Source organism: Mesocricetus auratus, unplaced genomic scaffold (genome assembly GCF_017639785.1).
Source record: "Mesocricetus auratus isolate SY011 unplaced genomic scaffold, BCM_Maur_2.0 Super-Scaffold_100014, whole genome shotgun sequence".
NCBI lineage: Eukaryota > Metazoa > Chordata > Mammalia > Rodentia > Cricetidae > Mesocricetus > Mesocricetus auratus.
In genome coordinates this window covers 49,241,744-49,259,505 of record NW_024429197.1, presented here as the reverse complement: position 1 = coordinate 49,259,505, position 17,762 = coordinate 49,241,744, and the positions used below count along the sequence as shown (strand labels likewise).

General features: G+C 40.4%; 1 long non-coding RNA gene across 2 annotated transcripts in view; it reads left to right on the top strand.

Moving 5' to 3' along the window:
- LOC110341677 overlaps nt 1–17,762 on the top strand; it is a 137,379-nt gene that overhangs the window by 76,941 nt on the left and 42,676 nt on the right. The window contains exon 5 of one of the 2 annotated variants that reach the window (XR_005881359.1): nt 3,115–3,214. The exons of the other annotated variant lie outside the window; for it this stretch is intronic. This is a non-coding gene — a long non-coding RNA (uncharacterized LOC110341677). The remainder of the gene's footprint in view (nt 1–3,114; nt 3,215–17,762) is intronic. 2 annotated transcript variants of the gene reach the window in all.

The window sequence follows — 17,762 nt, the reverse complement described above, 5'->3', positions numbered from 1 at the left end:
TCCCCACTGATCCCCCCAACCCACCCACACCCACTACCCAGGTATAGTGAGGCCCTGCACAGGGGATCATCAAAGTCCATCACATCATTTGGGGGAGGGCCCAGGTCCTCCTTCCCATATCTGGGCTGCAATAGTATCCCTCCATAGGGAATGGGCTCCCAAAGTCCCAAAGTGTGATCTAACAATAAGCACTGGCTCCCCTGTTAGAGGTCCCATAGACTGCCTTGGCCTCCTAGCTGGCACCCACATTCAGAGGGCTTGGTTCGGTTCAATACCACCAGTTCCTCAGCTTTAAGACTAGGGTCTCTGCACTCTCACTAGATCAGGTGAACTGTTTCTGTGGGTTTCTTCAGTACAGAGTACAGTCTTGGCTTCCATGTTAAACCTCTCCATGTCTGTAACAGTTCACCCCAAATGTCTCAATCAAGTCAAGCAAGGCTGTAGTTCTTGATCTGACAGAACTTCAGTATCACTTAGGATATCCTGTAAAACACCAGCCCCTCTCCAAGATTCAGAAAGCTTGTAGAATGCTGTGAGAAACTGAGTTAAAAATAAAATGGAGACCTGTCTCAAGGGAGTAAGGTGGAGAGCAATAGAATAGCCTATCTAACATTCTCCTGTGTCTTCCACATGCACAGGGACAGTCACACCTGCACACGTGTGGGCATGTATCACACACACACACACACACACACACACACACACACACACACACACACACGATTCCGTAGGAACTTGATACTAATTGAGGTTACTGTGCTTCACATGCCTGCCCTCCACCCACCATATCTGCTACAGCACCCTTACTTCCAGGCCCTCCTATCTCACTTGAATACTGAGATGTCTCTATATACACACATCCTTTGCCCAGTATATTCATTAATCTATTTTTCTAAGGACTTGGTGATGCACTAATCTGAGCCCAGACCTTAGCAAATATTATCATGTAATCACCTGACTCTTCTTGCTTCCTCAATTGTGGTGAGCAGGACCCACGGTTAGAGCTCATTACTGATTCCACCTCCTTTCTCCAGCCCGGATGCCAGTAGTGAGACAGAGACTGCATCTCTCAGTTCAGGTTCATTTCCATGGCTCACACCTCCTAAGACCTGCCAAGATGATATGCCTTATCCAAGTGGTAATATTTCTTTTAACTTGGCTTATCCTATGTCTCCAGTAGGATTTACTCAAAGCCAATTGAATAGAGTCAACCACCTCATGTCTCACAGAAATTAGTATTATCTGTGTTTCTTACAGAGCCCAATTTACCAGTTGTTTAATATGTAATATGTTCCTTCCTAAAGTAAAGGTCTGAGTCTTGACTAAGCCAATATCTAGTATAAGATCAGACAGAAATAAATTTAGAAAGTTTGTCATCTCCTCCTACATTATACATTATAGTGCAGTGCTTGGATATTCAGCTTCAGTTGTGGCCACTTTCCACATATATGAGACTGGGTATTGTTAAGAGAAGCTTTTTCTTTGAGAGAAGCCTTCCCGCCCGCCTGGTTCTAGATCCGCATCAGTCCCAAATAAACACACAGGAGGCTATATTAATTATGAAGCTGTTGGCCTTGCTTGTTTCTTACTGGTTAGCTCTGACTTAAGTAATTACCCCATAATTGTTAATCTAAGTATGTCTCTTACCGGAGAGGTTTCCGGGCTTCCTACCCCAATGGCGTTACATCTCGAACTCTCTTGTGTTTCTCCTTCCCAGAATCCTCCTGGACTCCTAGTCCCTCCTATCTTGGTTCCCTATAGGCTCAACAGTACTTTATTGACAAATGCACAGGACTTCCCCCAACAGGGTATGTTACTTGATGTCTATGGGCTGCACCACGATGCCACATAGGAGAAGAAATAACATTTCCCCGATATCCTGAGGACCCTGGCAGACTTGTGTGCCTGTCACTAAAGAGGTGTTCAGCCAACAGTTGTCATTACTATTGTTAGGAAAAGAACAATTATGTTGTTGTGTCGAGGATGACCATTCCTTTCCAGGCATGCTATAATAAGCATGTCAGTAAGAAGAGAAGGGAACACGTCAGTAAGAAGAGAAGGGAACACGCAAACCAATAGGACTAGAACTGCAGAAATGAAATGTGCAATAAGGCTGGCTTATAAGGAGCATCATTCATAAACTTCCCAGGAGGAAATAAAAAGAACTGGAGGCCAGTCAGAAGAGATGTCGTCTTTGGTGGGCTGGTGAGTCTGCTAGATCATGTCATCAAGAAGTCAGAAAGTAAAATATTTGATACTGTAAAAATACATTGTGTTAGAGAATTCTCAATAGAGGAATATAAAATCACTGAAAGACACTTAAGAAAGATTTTGAGGGTAAGGTACTGAGTTCATTTTGGGATGCTGGAATGGACTGGTCCTGTTGGTGATTGAATATCAATATTTAAAGCATTTAGACTGCCAATATGGAGGAAATTGATGTTTTGGGGATAGTTGCGCTATAACTTCTTTTATTATTTTGATTTTTTTTATTCTCTGAACTTAAAATATATCATTTTCTCCCTTTTCTTTACCACCCTCAGTTCCTCCCATGCATTCCCTGGCTCTCTCTTTCAAACTCATATCCTCTATTTCTTAATTGTTGTTATGTATATGTGTATTCCCAAATATATAGGCACAATCTACTATTTTGTATGATGTTACTAGACATGGTAACACGGAAGGGGGAATTTTCACAGGGCCCCAGACTTACACAAAGAACGACAGGCAGATAAGGAATTCTGAGGCCAAGAAACAACCTAATACCGAGTGGTCAGCCTCAAAATAACATGCACCACACGCAGATTGTCCTCTATATTGTATAGCACTCTCAAAGAGACCGAATCTCCACATTTCTCTCATTTATCAAATAATGGCTCTTAAGTAACTGTCTTTATAATCCTTTATTCAGTCTGTTTGCTTCTAAAAATTAAGTTGTAGCTGGGTGTGGTAACATATTTTTAATTCCAGTACCCAGGGGACAATGGCAGGAGGATATCTGTGAGTTCAAGGCCAGCCTGGTCTGTATAGCAGCTCCAGGCATAGAGAGAACCTATATAAAAAACTAACCAACCAACAAGCAACTTAAATTTCTGTTTCTTTATGGCTCTTTAGGTTCTAGAAACATGGAAGACGTTGTTCTTGATTACTCTCCAGAGCCTGAAACTAAGATGCTATTGCTGAAAACACCATGTACTCCAGTCGTAGAACATGGGTAAATCAGTCTTTCACCAACCTGGAAGCTTCATCCTTGCTGGCTAACTTTTGTAGTGCTAGACGGTTCATTTATGTCACGGGGAGAAAAGTATTCATCAGTTAGCTGTGAACTCTGTGAGGTATGATAATGACTGGGATGGCAAGAAATGCCCACTTGTACAATAGTGGCACAAATGAGAGCAACCAATAACTTACTGGGTGGATTTAAAGCTCACACTACAAGGCAGAACTCATGTCTGTTAACCAGACCAAATGTGACTGGCTAGGTCTTAGGCTTAGGGGAGAATGCAATACTATTATTCTGCTAAATGGACATAATATTAAATTGCTGCTAAGATTTTCTCATCATACTCAGATTAGTATTGTACTCTCAGCAGGAGAACTTTGTAGTAGGTGACAAAGACCCAGAACCAGTCAATGGGCAGAGAGTAAGAGACTATTTGTGTTCAGCTCTAGACAAGAGGTCTGTAACACACACAGCCTTTTTGCCCAAGGTTCAGGCATCACAGCAGGAAGGATGGGGGTAGAAAGATCATAAGAGCCAGAGTTAGTGGATGTCTGTAGTCAAACAGTAATTCCTGGGTATGGCAGGGCTGTTGCACACATGAACTCACAGTGGCTGTGACTGTAGGCATAAGACCCACAGAAGAGCAAGCCAGCAAAAATTCCATTCTGAATTGGGGAGAGGCCTCATGAAATCCCCCCTCTAGATGAGATGCTAATGCCAAGTAATGACTGCTGGAGGAAGGAGACTGTTTCTCATGGATGCAAGTGAGAGACCACCTGTGCTCCAGTAGATGGTCCTACACTCATGTATATACAGGCAGAGCTAAATGGGTTAAAAAAAAATAGAACACATGAAGTTCAGAGGGAAAAGTGATGGGGGTGTAGGAGAAGATTTGGAAGGGAAAAATGGGAGCATTTGATCAAAGCATATTTATATGCATATATGAAATTCACAAACAATAAAAATGAGTCACATACTATTATCAGTATTTATTTGGATCAGCTCATGGATTTAAACAAGCAACCTTCTAAGGTAAAATTTATTACCTTTATGCTTTAGTATCTAAAGTTTTGATGAAGAGATTGCCCAAGGTAGTACAGAAACGAAGTATTAAGCCATGCTTTGTTTTGGTTTTTCTTTTTTGTCAAGTTGCACATGCTAGGAAAAAAATCCTACCACTAGACTACATTACCAGCCTTTGAGCAAAAGCAAATTGGATCCAAGTGTCTTTCTGACTCAGAGCTTTTGGACATTCATGGCAAGAGTCTATCTCTTGAGTCAGACAGCGAACTTCTATATACTATTGTAAAGGAATATGACTTATGACTAATAATTTTCCACAGAGTAATTCCAGTTTCCATCTAAACATAGAAAAATTCACTTTGAAAATGAGTTCAGGGCCTTGTTGAGAAGTGGACTACTTTCTTCATCATACTTAGAAAGTTGGCTTAAGTAGCTTCCCCATGATCAGTATGATTGGACTGAGTAAAGTACCTTCCCAACTCTGTCCAGCACCATATGGGTCATCAACATTTTTTGTACTCTTAAAACAGCATGTTGGAGAGGGATGTGGCACTGTGTTCTTATGAATGGGTACTGGGGAGTCCAAATTTAGGACCTCTTGGTTGTGCATCAAAACTCTACCAACATCTCTCCAGCCCCTTCCAGCATGCTGTGGGGGCATATTCATTTTGGCACTGATTGTAATACGAGCTGTTGGTAGCCCAGATAGAAAAGATGTGTAATTACTAATGCTGACTTTCGATAAATACAGGCATCTGCTGTCTTTTCTTGGTAACACTGGCAAGTGTGGGATGCACTAGTGAGATCATTTTGAAACCTGCCTGGTTATGTTCATGTGCTCAAAGAAATTTCATTCTTTTCCATATGACGAATCATGCATTTGAAACCGAGTGGCACCATCTGGGCCAATAACCATAGGAATCACACTTACTCTCCATAAGTGACAGATAGCTAAGATAACACTGACCCAGATGATGGAGGCTGCAATGCCTCAGCTTCTGGCTTGAGACATGCCCATCAGTGATGGCTTTCCCAAAGGTAACATGGTAAGACTTTAATAATGCCCGGTAAACAGTTGCTTGCTAACCTTCTGGAGAACATAAGCTTCTACCAGTGTTAAAAATATTTGGGCTATACTGTATTCAAGCAGAAAGACATCTACCAGTAGGAATTGGGTGCCTGGCTCTCCTCCAGCATATACACGTGAGAGTAAGGGAACCTCACTTACCTGGGAAAAGGCAGTCTTACTGTAGAGGTATTTTTCACCAGTCCAGCCCAGCCCTGGCCACTGTGTTTCTTATGCCTCGGGTGTGCCTGTTTATCTCTACCACACCTACTCCTGTTCTGCCTCCACACCAAAGAACACACCAACTGCCCTTCCCTTTAGATGTCAGTGTGTCTTGGGATTGGTAGCAGCCCCTTACCTCCTCCTCTTTCTGTGTGTGTCGAGATAGGTACACCGCTTCTTGTCTGTTCAATTTCTGGCACATAGTAGGTGCTTAATGCCTAACACAAATACCCAAGAAGCAGGACTGTTCAATAGATCTGTGGGTCAGAAAGACCTGAAGTCCAATTGCCACTTGACTACTAACAGCCATTGTAAACTCTAGTGAATTACTCTTCTTTGGACCTTGTTTCATACATATATACCTTCTTATTAAAATGTTTAAGTTGCTGTACAAAATAATGGGTTTTATTATGATACCTTTACACATGCATACCATTATACTTTGATCATATTCTGCATGTTTAAAATTGGTATTAAAATGTTCCTATCAGAACCTTGTTGCTAAGAAAAAAACCCATAATAGACACAGAGGATATGACACTATTAGCTGCCAAATCATTAATTGTTGGATGGTCACTCCTGTCACTCCACACTTCAGAATTATCCATTTAAACCATTTCTTTAGTTTTATTCATTGTGGAATGGAGCATATAGCCCACAATTTAACCTTCGAAAGCATTTAAAAAACAAATGCTTGAGAGGCATAAGGTGGATTCTTATAACCTATTTCAAATATCTTTTTGGAACTGAAATTTACTCATCAGAGCCAGATTAAGAATTTATAAGTCCTATGCTCCAGATAAGATACAGTTCTATAACACAAATGATAAAAATCGTGCTACACAATTCTCCATGTATCTCCTTTGTAAGTTAAATTCAAAATATGGAGATGTATACTAAATTTTATGTTGTTTCTTAACTTCCCATATAGTGACTACTCTGAGACTTTTAAAAAACAGTAGGTGCTTAAAATGGTGACAACAATCCTTCCTTTTTTTTCTCTCTTGTGTCTCTCTGGCTCACGGGATCTTAGAGTTTATTATACAGAACAATCATCAATCATTGTAAACCCCAAGAGCACCTGCTTACTTATTTTGAGATTTTACTCTATCTGGAAACTTCAAAAAGAGAGCCTGTAAGTTAAAGTACTATCTTCTGTGCGCACGTTCCCCATATAGTATCAGGTTCTACTCTTGACCATGACAGTTTAGTACTTATCTCCTACGTCAAGCCTCTCTGAGCAGCCTGGAATTGTTAAGGTTCTCTGATAATCCGAATGGATAGAAACAATATGGGATGCCCACTCAGCAGTCAGTTCCTTCACATCCTTGCCAAGAGACAAGTCCTCAGTTACCAAGCCCCATGGTCCTCATTAGCCAAGTCTAGCCCCAAGTAAATCAGGATGGCACGAAGGCAACTTTGGCAATTTCTTTTTCTGGGGTGTGTGGGGGTGGGGTGGGAAAAATCAACATTTGATTTGGTATGAATGTGGAATGCAACCTTGCTTAAGTAAGAAAAAGGAGGAGAAAAAATAGGGGAATCTTTGGGTTAGTTTCCTTTGCTCTTGAAACAAAGCAAAACAGAATCATAATTTCTTGAATCTGGTCATCTTTTGGTCACTTTTGAGTCAGAAGCTGATGCCATGGAAGATATCACATGACCCTGTAGGGACAAGCCCAATGGACCTGCTGACAGGCTATGGATGGCAGAAAAGAATGATGAGAACATGGGTCCTTGGTGAGATCACTGAACAGCTGACTCAGTAGCTGGAGTCACAGAGATGGTCCTTATTGTCTGAGATGCTCTTGGCTGCCTTCTATTATGAGCATCTGAAAGCACACTAAACAAGCAACATCAAAAATAGCTTGCATGCTTAGTGCTTACTGGTCCTTTTCTTGCTCTTTAGATATGCTTCACAGAGACACCTGTTGCTAGGTATAAATATTTGTCCTCAATAACATGAATTTCCCTCAAAGACTTCAACTCTCCTCATGAGCGAATTATTCTTGCTTTCATCAAGTTTATGTCATTAAGCCGGGGGGGGGGTGGTGGTGGTGGTGGTGGTGGTGGCACACGCCTTTCATCCCAGCACTCAGGAGGCAGAGACAGGTGGATCTCTGTGAGTTCAAGACTAGCCTGGTCTACAAGAGCGAGTTGCAGGACAGCCTCCAAAGCCACAGAGAAACCCTGTCTCGAAAAAACAAACAAACAAACAACCAAAAAATTTATGTCATTTACCCACCACTTAGTAATTTTATCAAGTCCTGTATCATCTGTATTAAAAGTATTCCCTTTCTTATTTCTTTTACTAATATTTTTGTCAAAAATTTGAAATGAATACTATCTATAACAATAAAATAGAAAAATAAGCAAACCTCACACACATAAATTTAAATTCTTATTTGATAATTACATATTTTGATTTGTAAAAATATAAAAAGTATCAGTTATATTTGCATCATGTTTTCACAGATTTTAGCAATGTAATAGTAGATCCTAAAATTTAGTTGTATGTTTGTATACGTGAATTTTAACTCATACAAATAGCTTGAAACTTAAGATATAAAAATGAGATGGAACATTTAATATTTTTCATCTTGAATCTGTTATTTCAGTTAACAGAATAATTTCTAGGTTCATATATTTTCCTGTCACTTTCTTTTTCTAAATTAAAAGAAATTTATTAAGTCTTTGAGAATCGCATGCATTGTATTTTGATCATACTAACCCCCCCTTCTCCTAGATCTACTCCCCCCCTTCCATACTCACCCAACTTCATGACCTCATTCTTTGAAAACTCATCCAGTGCCAATGGTGATACCCATTTGCTGTTAGGTGTGTGGCTGTGCACTGGATCACACTAGACCTCTCAGGGGCCACCCAGCTAACCCTTCCTCTCCTGGCGGCTGTTAACTACCAACAGCTCCTATACTCAGTATTCTTGCTGTAGCTTGCTGTCCCCCTCCTTTTCTAAATTGGACCCATTCATTTAAACAGGAACTTTCTTGTTTACTACAAATTGAAAACCAGTATCATTTGTCTTCAGAGGAAGATTACCATCAAAAGAAATGTCATGGACAAGTTATTACACTCTTGTCAGATAAAATTATCTGTGAAGACTATTTGAGGCTTTTCTTAATATTGAAAAGAGCGTGACAAAAGTGGTAAAATTATTTCACTGCCAATTAGGTCTATTTGTTTTCTGTAATCAGGAGAACTAAAAGAAACTGTCAAAGTGGAGTCCTTTCTTATTTGAATGTGTCTAACATCATGTCAATGCCATCTAATGCTACTGGGTAGCTCATCAATGCTCCCATCCTATGGTACTAACTGCCTCATCACAGACTCCTCTGCTTGGCCTCTTGTCCCAAGCAGTACCTACTAGAGTGAAGTTCAAAGAACCCCCCCCCCCCAGGAGAAGAGGCAGCCTAGAAAGCAACCCTTAATTGCTCAGATTATGGAAGATCATGGAAGCAGTATTGCAAAGTTTTACTTTATACGTATACATATCCACATTATACATATACATCATGTACATACATGCAAGAATAAATATTTCTGATTCCCTTCATTTCAGTAGTGTTGGATTCTGTGGCCTCATGTGACCCATGAAGAATTTCTGATAAGCTACAGTTCTTTTGTTCAGCCAAAAGCATGATATCACTCATATACATATGATCAACGTACAGCACTACACAGAGGTATGATCATACATGTGCACACAAATCAGCAATTCAGGACTCTAGATGGCATTGTGTATATTTCACACGTGCCTTCCCACACTCACAGTTTGATTCAGCTCACTGAAAACTGTGGTTGAATGTAAAACATGGGTTTTGAATATGTCTGCCAATGACTAAGAGTGGTGTGTTAATTCAAATGTGCTAACCAACAGCACTTCTTACCCCTCATGGCAGCTTTGAATAGACAGAAGTTTCCCTGATACTGCGTCCAAGAGGCTCCAGGAATGAGGTCAAACTCTATAAAAAGAAGATTGACCAACCCTTAAAGCCATCCTTGTGAACTTTAAACACCACTGAATGTACCTAGTAAAATTGTCTCTGGGCACACCGACTCCCAGGCTTGGGCGGAGTTCACATGGGTTGTTTTGCTAAGATAAACAGAAATGACTGAGGACATTGGATTGCTTTTGTCTGAACTGGTGTGTCTGGATGGATCAGCGACAGTACTGCACATCATGCCTGTTTGTCAAACCAAAGGGAAACTCAAACAGGCACTTACTTCTTACAAGTGAACTTATAAACACCACACAATTGTAATTTGTGGCAGCCTGTTTGTTCTTAAAAACCACCCCACACATTTTCCAGCCTTTGAAAGGCATGGGACGAACAGCAACATGAAGCAGGCCATTCTAATCTCTAATTTCAAAAAATAACATCTTAAAATTCAACTGTAGATCTAATGAGAAACACTCATTTTCAGAACAAATTTCAGTTAGCTAGTGAAACTAAGAGTCATAAATTTAATATATTTCTCAAGTTTTAAATTTAAATTAATTATATTGAGACTAGTTAATTTCAGACAATTATAGATGGCTAGTTCAAACTTGAGAGGAACATTTGAGTTAAAAGTAGATGACAAATATACCATATGCATGGATGAAATTCTTAAACAAGAAAAAGGCAGTTGAAAAAATAATATCAGAAACTGTTTTAATAGGATATTAAGTTTTGCACAGAAGATTTTAGAAAAATACCAGAAAAAACTTAACAGAACTTCATATGTTCATTATCTTCAGTGAAGCCCCTTGTTTTATATTAAGATCCACCCACCATTTTTCTTCAGTTTTATGTTTAGTCATGACTTGGCCAAAGATACCAGAAAATTACCAAATGTCTCAAAAATGTTTTCTAATGCCAACAAGAATGAAGTTATGTGCTTTACTCGGTTTTGAGCTTCATTTTGTGTCTGGAAGGGTTTTAGATTTAATCTCTTAGTAATACCATGAATTTATAATAGCCACAAATGAAATGTGAAAATGTTATTACTTTAATCTTTGAAAGTTGCTTTTTCAAAAGCAAACAAAATTAACTCAATTTAGTCAATGATGGGCACGTTATACTGATTTGGGCAATAATTTAATTTAATTTGATATCAATTAAATTATAATATTGCCTTTGTTTGTGGCCTGTGAACTCCTTCAGCTGCTTAGCTTAAGGAATGGGTCATCTGTGCATACATTTTCTCTATTAATGTTGAAAATATTATTTGAGTTTTGTGCAATGCATTAAGGCATTCTTGATAAATATGTGGGAATGTAATTTCAGCAAAACAAGATGAGCCCCTCTGGGTTACAGAAAACACAAAATCATTTTCTCTCATTTGATGATCAAAAGTATGTGATGTGGCTATGCACACATTAGCATTGCAAGGGTGGGCGGTTAAGAATACGCTGGGTGAGGTGGTAATAATAAACTTAAAGTTCTTTTTAAGAAAACTCCAAATCACTGTGGTCAGTGTTCTTGTGAGTATTTAATACATACATATCCATGTGTGTGTGACACGTGTAATTCAAAAGAATATCTTCTATTGTTGGTTGTCTTCTCAATGGTTACACACTGTGTGCCATTTGCACGAATGCTTTGAGTTGGTGAGTAATGGCCAATACTCTCTCATAAATAATCTCCTTAAAGCAAAAGCCAACCTTAAATTTCACTAACGCTTCCATCTAGATTTTTGAAATCATCTTGGTTCAATTCTGTAAACATAGTGTGTATTAATGTGGTCCTGGGGCTACCAGCTGAAATTTACCTGAGAACTGGTTTAAGATCTAGACTTCTGAGTCTCTGAGCTACATCCCTTTCCTTGTTACCTGAAATTTCAGTAGGTCCCAGCTTGACTCACACATTAGACCACTGAAACCATTGTCTTAGGGGTACAGTCTGGAGACTTAATCATTTTCCTCACTCAAGAAAGTTGTGAATAGCTTTCCCATCTCTATGGTCCTGGAAAGCTGCATTTTTTTTCTTTTTCTTTTTTAATGGGGGAAGGGAGAATTGAGCTGAAACATTACAATCCCTCCATGACTCCATCGTCTTCCTTTTTATCTGCATTATCGTAGTTGCTGTCGTTTATTGAGCATTTACCAGATGTCAGGCTCTGTACTAATTGCCTCTCAAATATGATCTCATTCTATCCCCACAGTGGGGCCTTATGATTGACAGAGAACAGGAGCTCCAGTTCATATAGCTGCCACAGGACGGAGTGGGAAAGCTATCGCTACGGCTTTCAGGGATGGCTCTTCCATGGCTGTGATGACCCAAAAGTAGAGGACTAGCTGGTCGGAGAGAGAACATTTGCTATGAGCTGTCAGTCAGCCAAGCACTTCACATTCATGATATTTGCTTCATGCAAGAAGTCCTGTTTCTGCCTTCATATTACAGCTGTTTAGTTCTGGGCTTCAGGAGCTTGAACCTTCACCCAAAGTCACATTGCTGATGGTGGAAAAACTCTTCTTAGGGCAGGCTCCTAGCTCTAGCTAGGGTAACTTCCAAGGCGATTATTTTTCTCCCTTCTCCATTAAGCCCATGTTTTAGACAGAGCTTTTAGTCATAAAACTTTATGACCTATGGCAAACTGATATACTGCACTGTGGCACTGTTGCTTAATTTGTAAGATAAGAACAATGCAGTGTGGATGTCAAAGGGTTTTTTTTTGAGACTTAAATATGACTATGAATAGTATAACTCAGTGAAAACGGTGCTTCCCACACTTAAGCACTCTGCAAATATCATTAAACCCCAGGGGTGGAAATTAGGTACAAAATAGTCAAGGGTTAATTTTAGGGGGAACTGAAAGATGCGTCTGTAGTTTTAATATCATTCTTAGTGAAAGCAGTGAGCTGTGCCCTGTCTTATAAGATGGGAAGAAACCTTTGTGTATAAGGGAGAGGGCTCCTAATCCCACCAGAGTTAGGAAGACAACCTGGAGAAGAAGAGGTAATTGCGCTGCCTCTGAACTCTTGTTTATCCAAAGAGGAGGGCCGAAAGATCGCTGCAGAGATCCTGACTTAAAACAATTATTTTTAATTAAACCACGAAACATGATCATCACTAGGAAATAGGTTACCTTTTATTTGCATAATAATAGGAAATGTATATCTAATAGGTGGTTTTGATCTATGTAAGATTTCTGCAAGATAGTTTGGAAAAAGATCTGAAGGGCAGTTAAAGATAAAGGCCTAGAAGCTGCCTCACTAGACTCAGGACTGTCCAGCCATACACACAAAGGTTAAGGGGACAGTAGAGAAAACCCCAGAGGCAATTGGTTCTATAAACATAGAAGTATCCACTGGCTTTTGGGATACATGCTAAAAGTAGCCTGAAATGGCTAGAATGCAGAAAAAAACTTTTTAGAGGAAATCATAGAATGAATTAAATCCAGAGGTGATAAAATGTAAACACGTTCAAGGATATTTGAGTGCCCCTTGTTATTTAAGCCTGCACTAGATGCTTAAGGAAGCAAAATGAGATAGTCTCTGTTCTCAGGCTCAACGTTCAGAATTGCACACCCGTCCTCCATCTGACATACGTGTACAAATTGACTTGGGGTGACAGTAGTTTTCTGGAAGAGAATGGTGAATCTGCTGTCTCTGCTTGGCCAACCCATTAAATTTCCCCTGACTCCGGTACCTGGTTCATGGAAGATCTTTAGTATGCTATGGCAGAGATTTGCCAGTGGTGTGTGACAATTAACTGAAGTTATACTTGCAAAGGTTCAAGGGCTTCAGGTAACTGACTCAGGACTGTCTGAGGAAAAAAACAATCAAAGCCAAGGAGAGAGGAAAAAAGCAATTTGGGTCACAGTCACACTTGCCCACAAAATACAGACCTGTTATTCCAGAATCCACACAGTGCCAAACTTTTAATAACTTGAGGCTTGCAACTTTATCATTTACTGTTGCAGACAAACTAAAAGAAAAATAACCATTTTCTAAGCCCAAATGACCTCATTGTAATATCAATTCTAGATTTCTGTGGAAACATTGACTATAAATGAATGAAGGAGTACCTTGATGAAGTACAGCCCTCCAATGGAACTTGATTACAATTCTAAGCATAGTTCTTTTATAGCTGAAGGCTCCCCAAGAACATGCTATTCTTAAGATGAGAGCCAGGTAAGAAGCAGTGATGCCGAGGACTCCCTGTTCATGGGCTGGAGCTCTGTGCAGCATTCTGACCTCAGTCAAGGCAACAGACCTTTTTATGCACTTGCAGGTTGTTGCCTGTGGCCTGTAATAGCATTCAGGCTGTCTTTCACCATTTCAGTCATGCAGCCTCTTTGTGGTTCCCTTCTGAAAGAGCTGAGGCTGTGAGTCAAGCATCCGCCTCTCACCTATAGTTCAAAGTTGAGATGTGAGGCTGAGAATAAAACCCCCTTTCCCACACACTTGTGTCCTTGATCAAGATCCTGGACAGACTTAGAAGGGTCTAGTCTATTTAAGTATCATGACAAAACAATAACAACAACAACAACATTCCCAACAGTATGGACATAGCAGTGTGCATTTTATGCTAAACAAGAGAAGAAGATAATGTCTTTATAACTGTTAGTATTTAAAACTGAAACATTGGAGGGAAGGGAAGAATCTTACTGAAGGTGATTGCCCACAGAGGTTGGGGAAGGTTGAGGTTGCGAGTAGGAATTAGGTGTGTGTATCTTTTGTTACCTTGTTTTTGAAGCTCAGTGTCTCAAGCATTTTCAAAAACAAGGCAAAAAAAGTAAGCAAGCTCCACTTGATAACTGTAGCCCGATCAGTAGTGTGTTTGCTTGTGGGAACACACAATCCCTTCTTCAGCAGATGCCCCAGACGCTGATGAAGCTGCCATGCTTACAGTACCAACCCTGCCAATTACTATAGATGTTCTCACTATTTTAGTCCCTCCAGCGGCCCTTCCAAGTGGGCAAGAAGGATCATGTTCTTTAAGAGAAAAGCAAGTGTTGGGACAGAGAGGCAGTCATATCAGAGCCCATGACTGGTATCTTTCTCACTTCTTTGCCAGTGTCCTTTCTCTGGTACCATGCTGACCACACCTGTGATACCAGGATGTGTTGACTACACCCAGAGGCCAAGGGTCACGTTGCATTCATGGAGTCGAATGCTTGCCATGTTCCAGGCAGCGCCGTGACAATGCTGTCTCATGTGAGAAAGGCACCAGCAGTGGAGAAGACAGGCAGGAAGGCAAAGAGGCCAAGTATTAGCAAGAAACACTCTTGATAGAGTTAAGCACAGACAGCCTGGCATTCAGAAAGAACATTTCTTTAAACTGGGGAAGTTTGTGGCAGTTTTCCCAGAGATGGGTCTTTGAGGACAAATGGTATTCAGCCAGCAGGAAAGGGGTTTAAGTGCATTCCTAGCTGCGGGAACAGCATGTACAAAAGCTCCAAGTTCTAAGAGAGCCCTCCATTGCTGAGGACTAGCCAGGAGTTTAGCATGCTCAGAGCACAGAGTTGCAGTGAGAAATAAGACAAGAAGCAGGGGAAGGGGCTTGTGACATTTAGTGAGACTTTCCCCTGAGGCAATGGAAGACCGTGAAGGAGTTTAAGTAGATGAATAAAAGGGAATGAAAATCTAGAACTCTGGGAAACTGGCAGGATAGATGGCTGCGGATAAAAGGATCCGTGTTTGATGTTGAAAGATTGTTTGAAAGAGTGTTATGTCACTTTTTTTTATTTGTTTGCTTTTTTTTTTAAAACAGTGTCTCTATTACATATCTCTAGCTGTCCTGGAACTTGCTATGCAGACCGGTCACATATGATTCATAACAGTAGCGAAATTACAGTTATGAAGTAGTAACGAAAATAATTTTATAGTTGGGGGTCACCACCATGCAAGGGACTGCCTTAAAGGGCCATAGCATTGGGAAGGTTGAGAAACACTGCTCTAAGGGCACAGAGCAGTGAGCTAAGTTGTGTAACCAGCATCGCAGTCATCTGGGACCAGTTTTGTCATCCTGATGCGCTTCGCGCCTGTTTCCACCCCCGGCCTCAGGGAACCACTAACATGCATTTTGTAAATGATTTTACATTTTATATTTTATATAGAAGGAGTTTTATCTTATACAGAAGGAGTCATCATTGCTTTAGTATGTTTTGCAGGCCTATAAATGGTATCTGCTGTAGTCTCTCTGCAGATAATAAGTAGTGTGTGGAAAAGCCATATACCATATTTTACTTTTCCACTCAGTGGTTGAAGGTCACTTTAGCTTTCCCTACCCCTTGCCTGTGATGAGTAATTCTGCTAAACATTCCTGTTTATGTCTTTATGTGAATGCATTTTCACCCTCTTAGGTGGACCTCATAGAGTAGACTGTTATACAGGTAACCACTATTTGACTGTTTACGGAATTGTCAAACTGATTCTCTAAGTGCCGGTGTGATTGTATACTCCAATGAAAATCCTGTGAGGGTCCCCACTTCGAATTCTTGCCAACAGGTATCTGTTTGTTTGCTTGCTTGCTTCTGACAGACTCAAGTGGTTTCGTGGGCATTTTCCTGATGAATATTGATGCCCAGTGTGTTTTCAATGTTTATTAGTAATTCATCATCTTCTCTGGTAAAACATCTATTTAAATCTTTTGCACATTTAAAAAATTGGGTTATTTGTCATTTTGTTACTGAATTAGAGTTTTTGTAGTCTTAATTTCCATTTGAGGATAATAGTACATTATTAAGAAGGCCCATTTCTCTCTATATTCCTGAAACTATTTTAATCCCTCTATTGTTCAGAGGGAGCCTTCAAGGGAATCTCTTTTTGCAGACTATTTCCATGACGAAAATGTTTCTATTACGAAAATTGGTATGTTCCCCCCTCATTATGGTCTTCCCTAACAGCTGCCATATGAATCTTGGCTTTTGTAGAATTTTCATCATCTTGCATATTCTTAGCCACCTTCATAAACAGACAGTAAAAGTCCATGTCCCAGGGTTACTTTAAAATCACCACAGGGCGCTGAGGCTGGGAGCTGGAGGAGGCGGTGCCAGTTTTAGTTTTCTTCTCAGCTTATAGCTTATATGTTACCGGAAATATTTGCCCTTTTTCGTAAATGTGTGTTAATGCTTATGATGAAAGGTCAGAAAAAATGACTGAGTTTTCAGTTCTCCCTGGTGAAAAACTCCTTTTCTTCTAAAGCCCCCCCCCCATACCGCCTGGGTATTTTTAAATGGAAGGAGTGCAAATTACACCATCATAGAAGAAGAAAGAGGGGTACCAAGACAGATGAAGCAGATCACTGCTTCAGGCTTCAACAGAGCCCTTCTCTCTGTCCTCAGGGTGAGTGATGGTAACTGTAAGTAACTGGGGGTGGCCGGGAGAGGAAAGCAGGCCTTCATTCTTGGCTGTCACACACCTCTTGAGTATTTTTTAAAGGGTCTGTTGGTTCATGAGCCACAGCTGGCCACTGTGGTTACATCTCAGAACTTAGAAATGTTTGGTCATGTCCACAGAGTGCCCTTTGCCTGTTTGGATTTGAACCAACACTTGAAATGCAGGAAATTTAAAGTAACAGTTCAGTAAAACAGGCGAGATTTGTCCACACTGAGCTGTGTCATGAGCAGTATCAGTGAGAGGAACAGGAACCATGGGCACTGCTTTCTGATAGGGCGTCAGCATCTCTCTTTTGCTGAAGTGCTAGTATTTTCTGGTATTTCCTTCCTTTCAAACGGTCAGTTGCCATACTGAATATTAATTATTTTATTTTGATCAAAAGAGATAATGACTTGCTATGTATCTCAGGATGGCCAGAACTTACAAGTTAGTTCAGACTGGCCTTGTAATTAATGGCTATCCTGCCTGAGTCTCCTGAATGCTGCGGTTGAAGGCATGAAGTGCCATGCCTGGCTGACCCATGAGCTTTCATGAAGGACATTACAACCAGCATCTTCCCATCCATATCTGCATTGCATGCACTATTCCTCATACGGTATAGAGTGTGTAATTGGTTATTTCTCTGCCTACCCTCCAGTGATTACAAGCTCCATCCCCTTCAGGCAACAGAAATCAACGTACAGTTCTGTGGGTAAGAAATTCAGTCAGGATGTCAGTAGGACCTGGCCTCTCACAGAGGCTATGTGGGAGAATTTGCTGAACTTCCAGTGTCTTTAGAAAGGTTTTGTCTGGAAGTTACCTCTGCAGCATCTGCCATCTCCTCTTGTCCCTTAGTCTTTCCTCTGTGTGTTTCTACTAGGACACTTATTTATTTATTTATT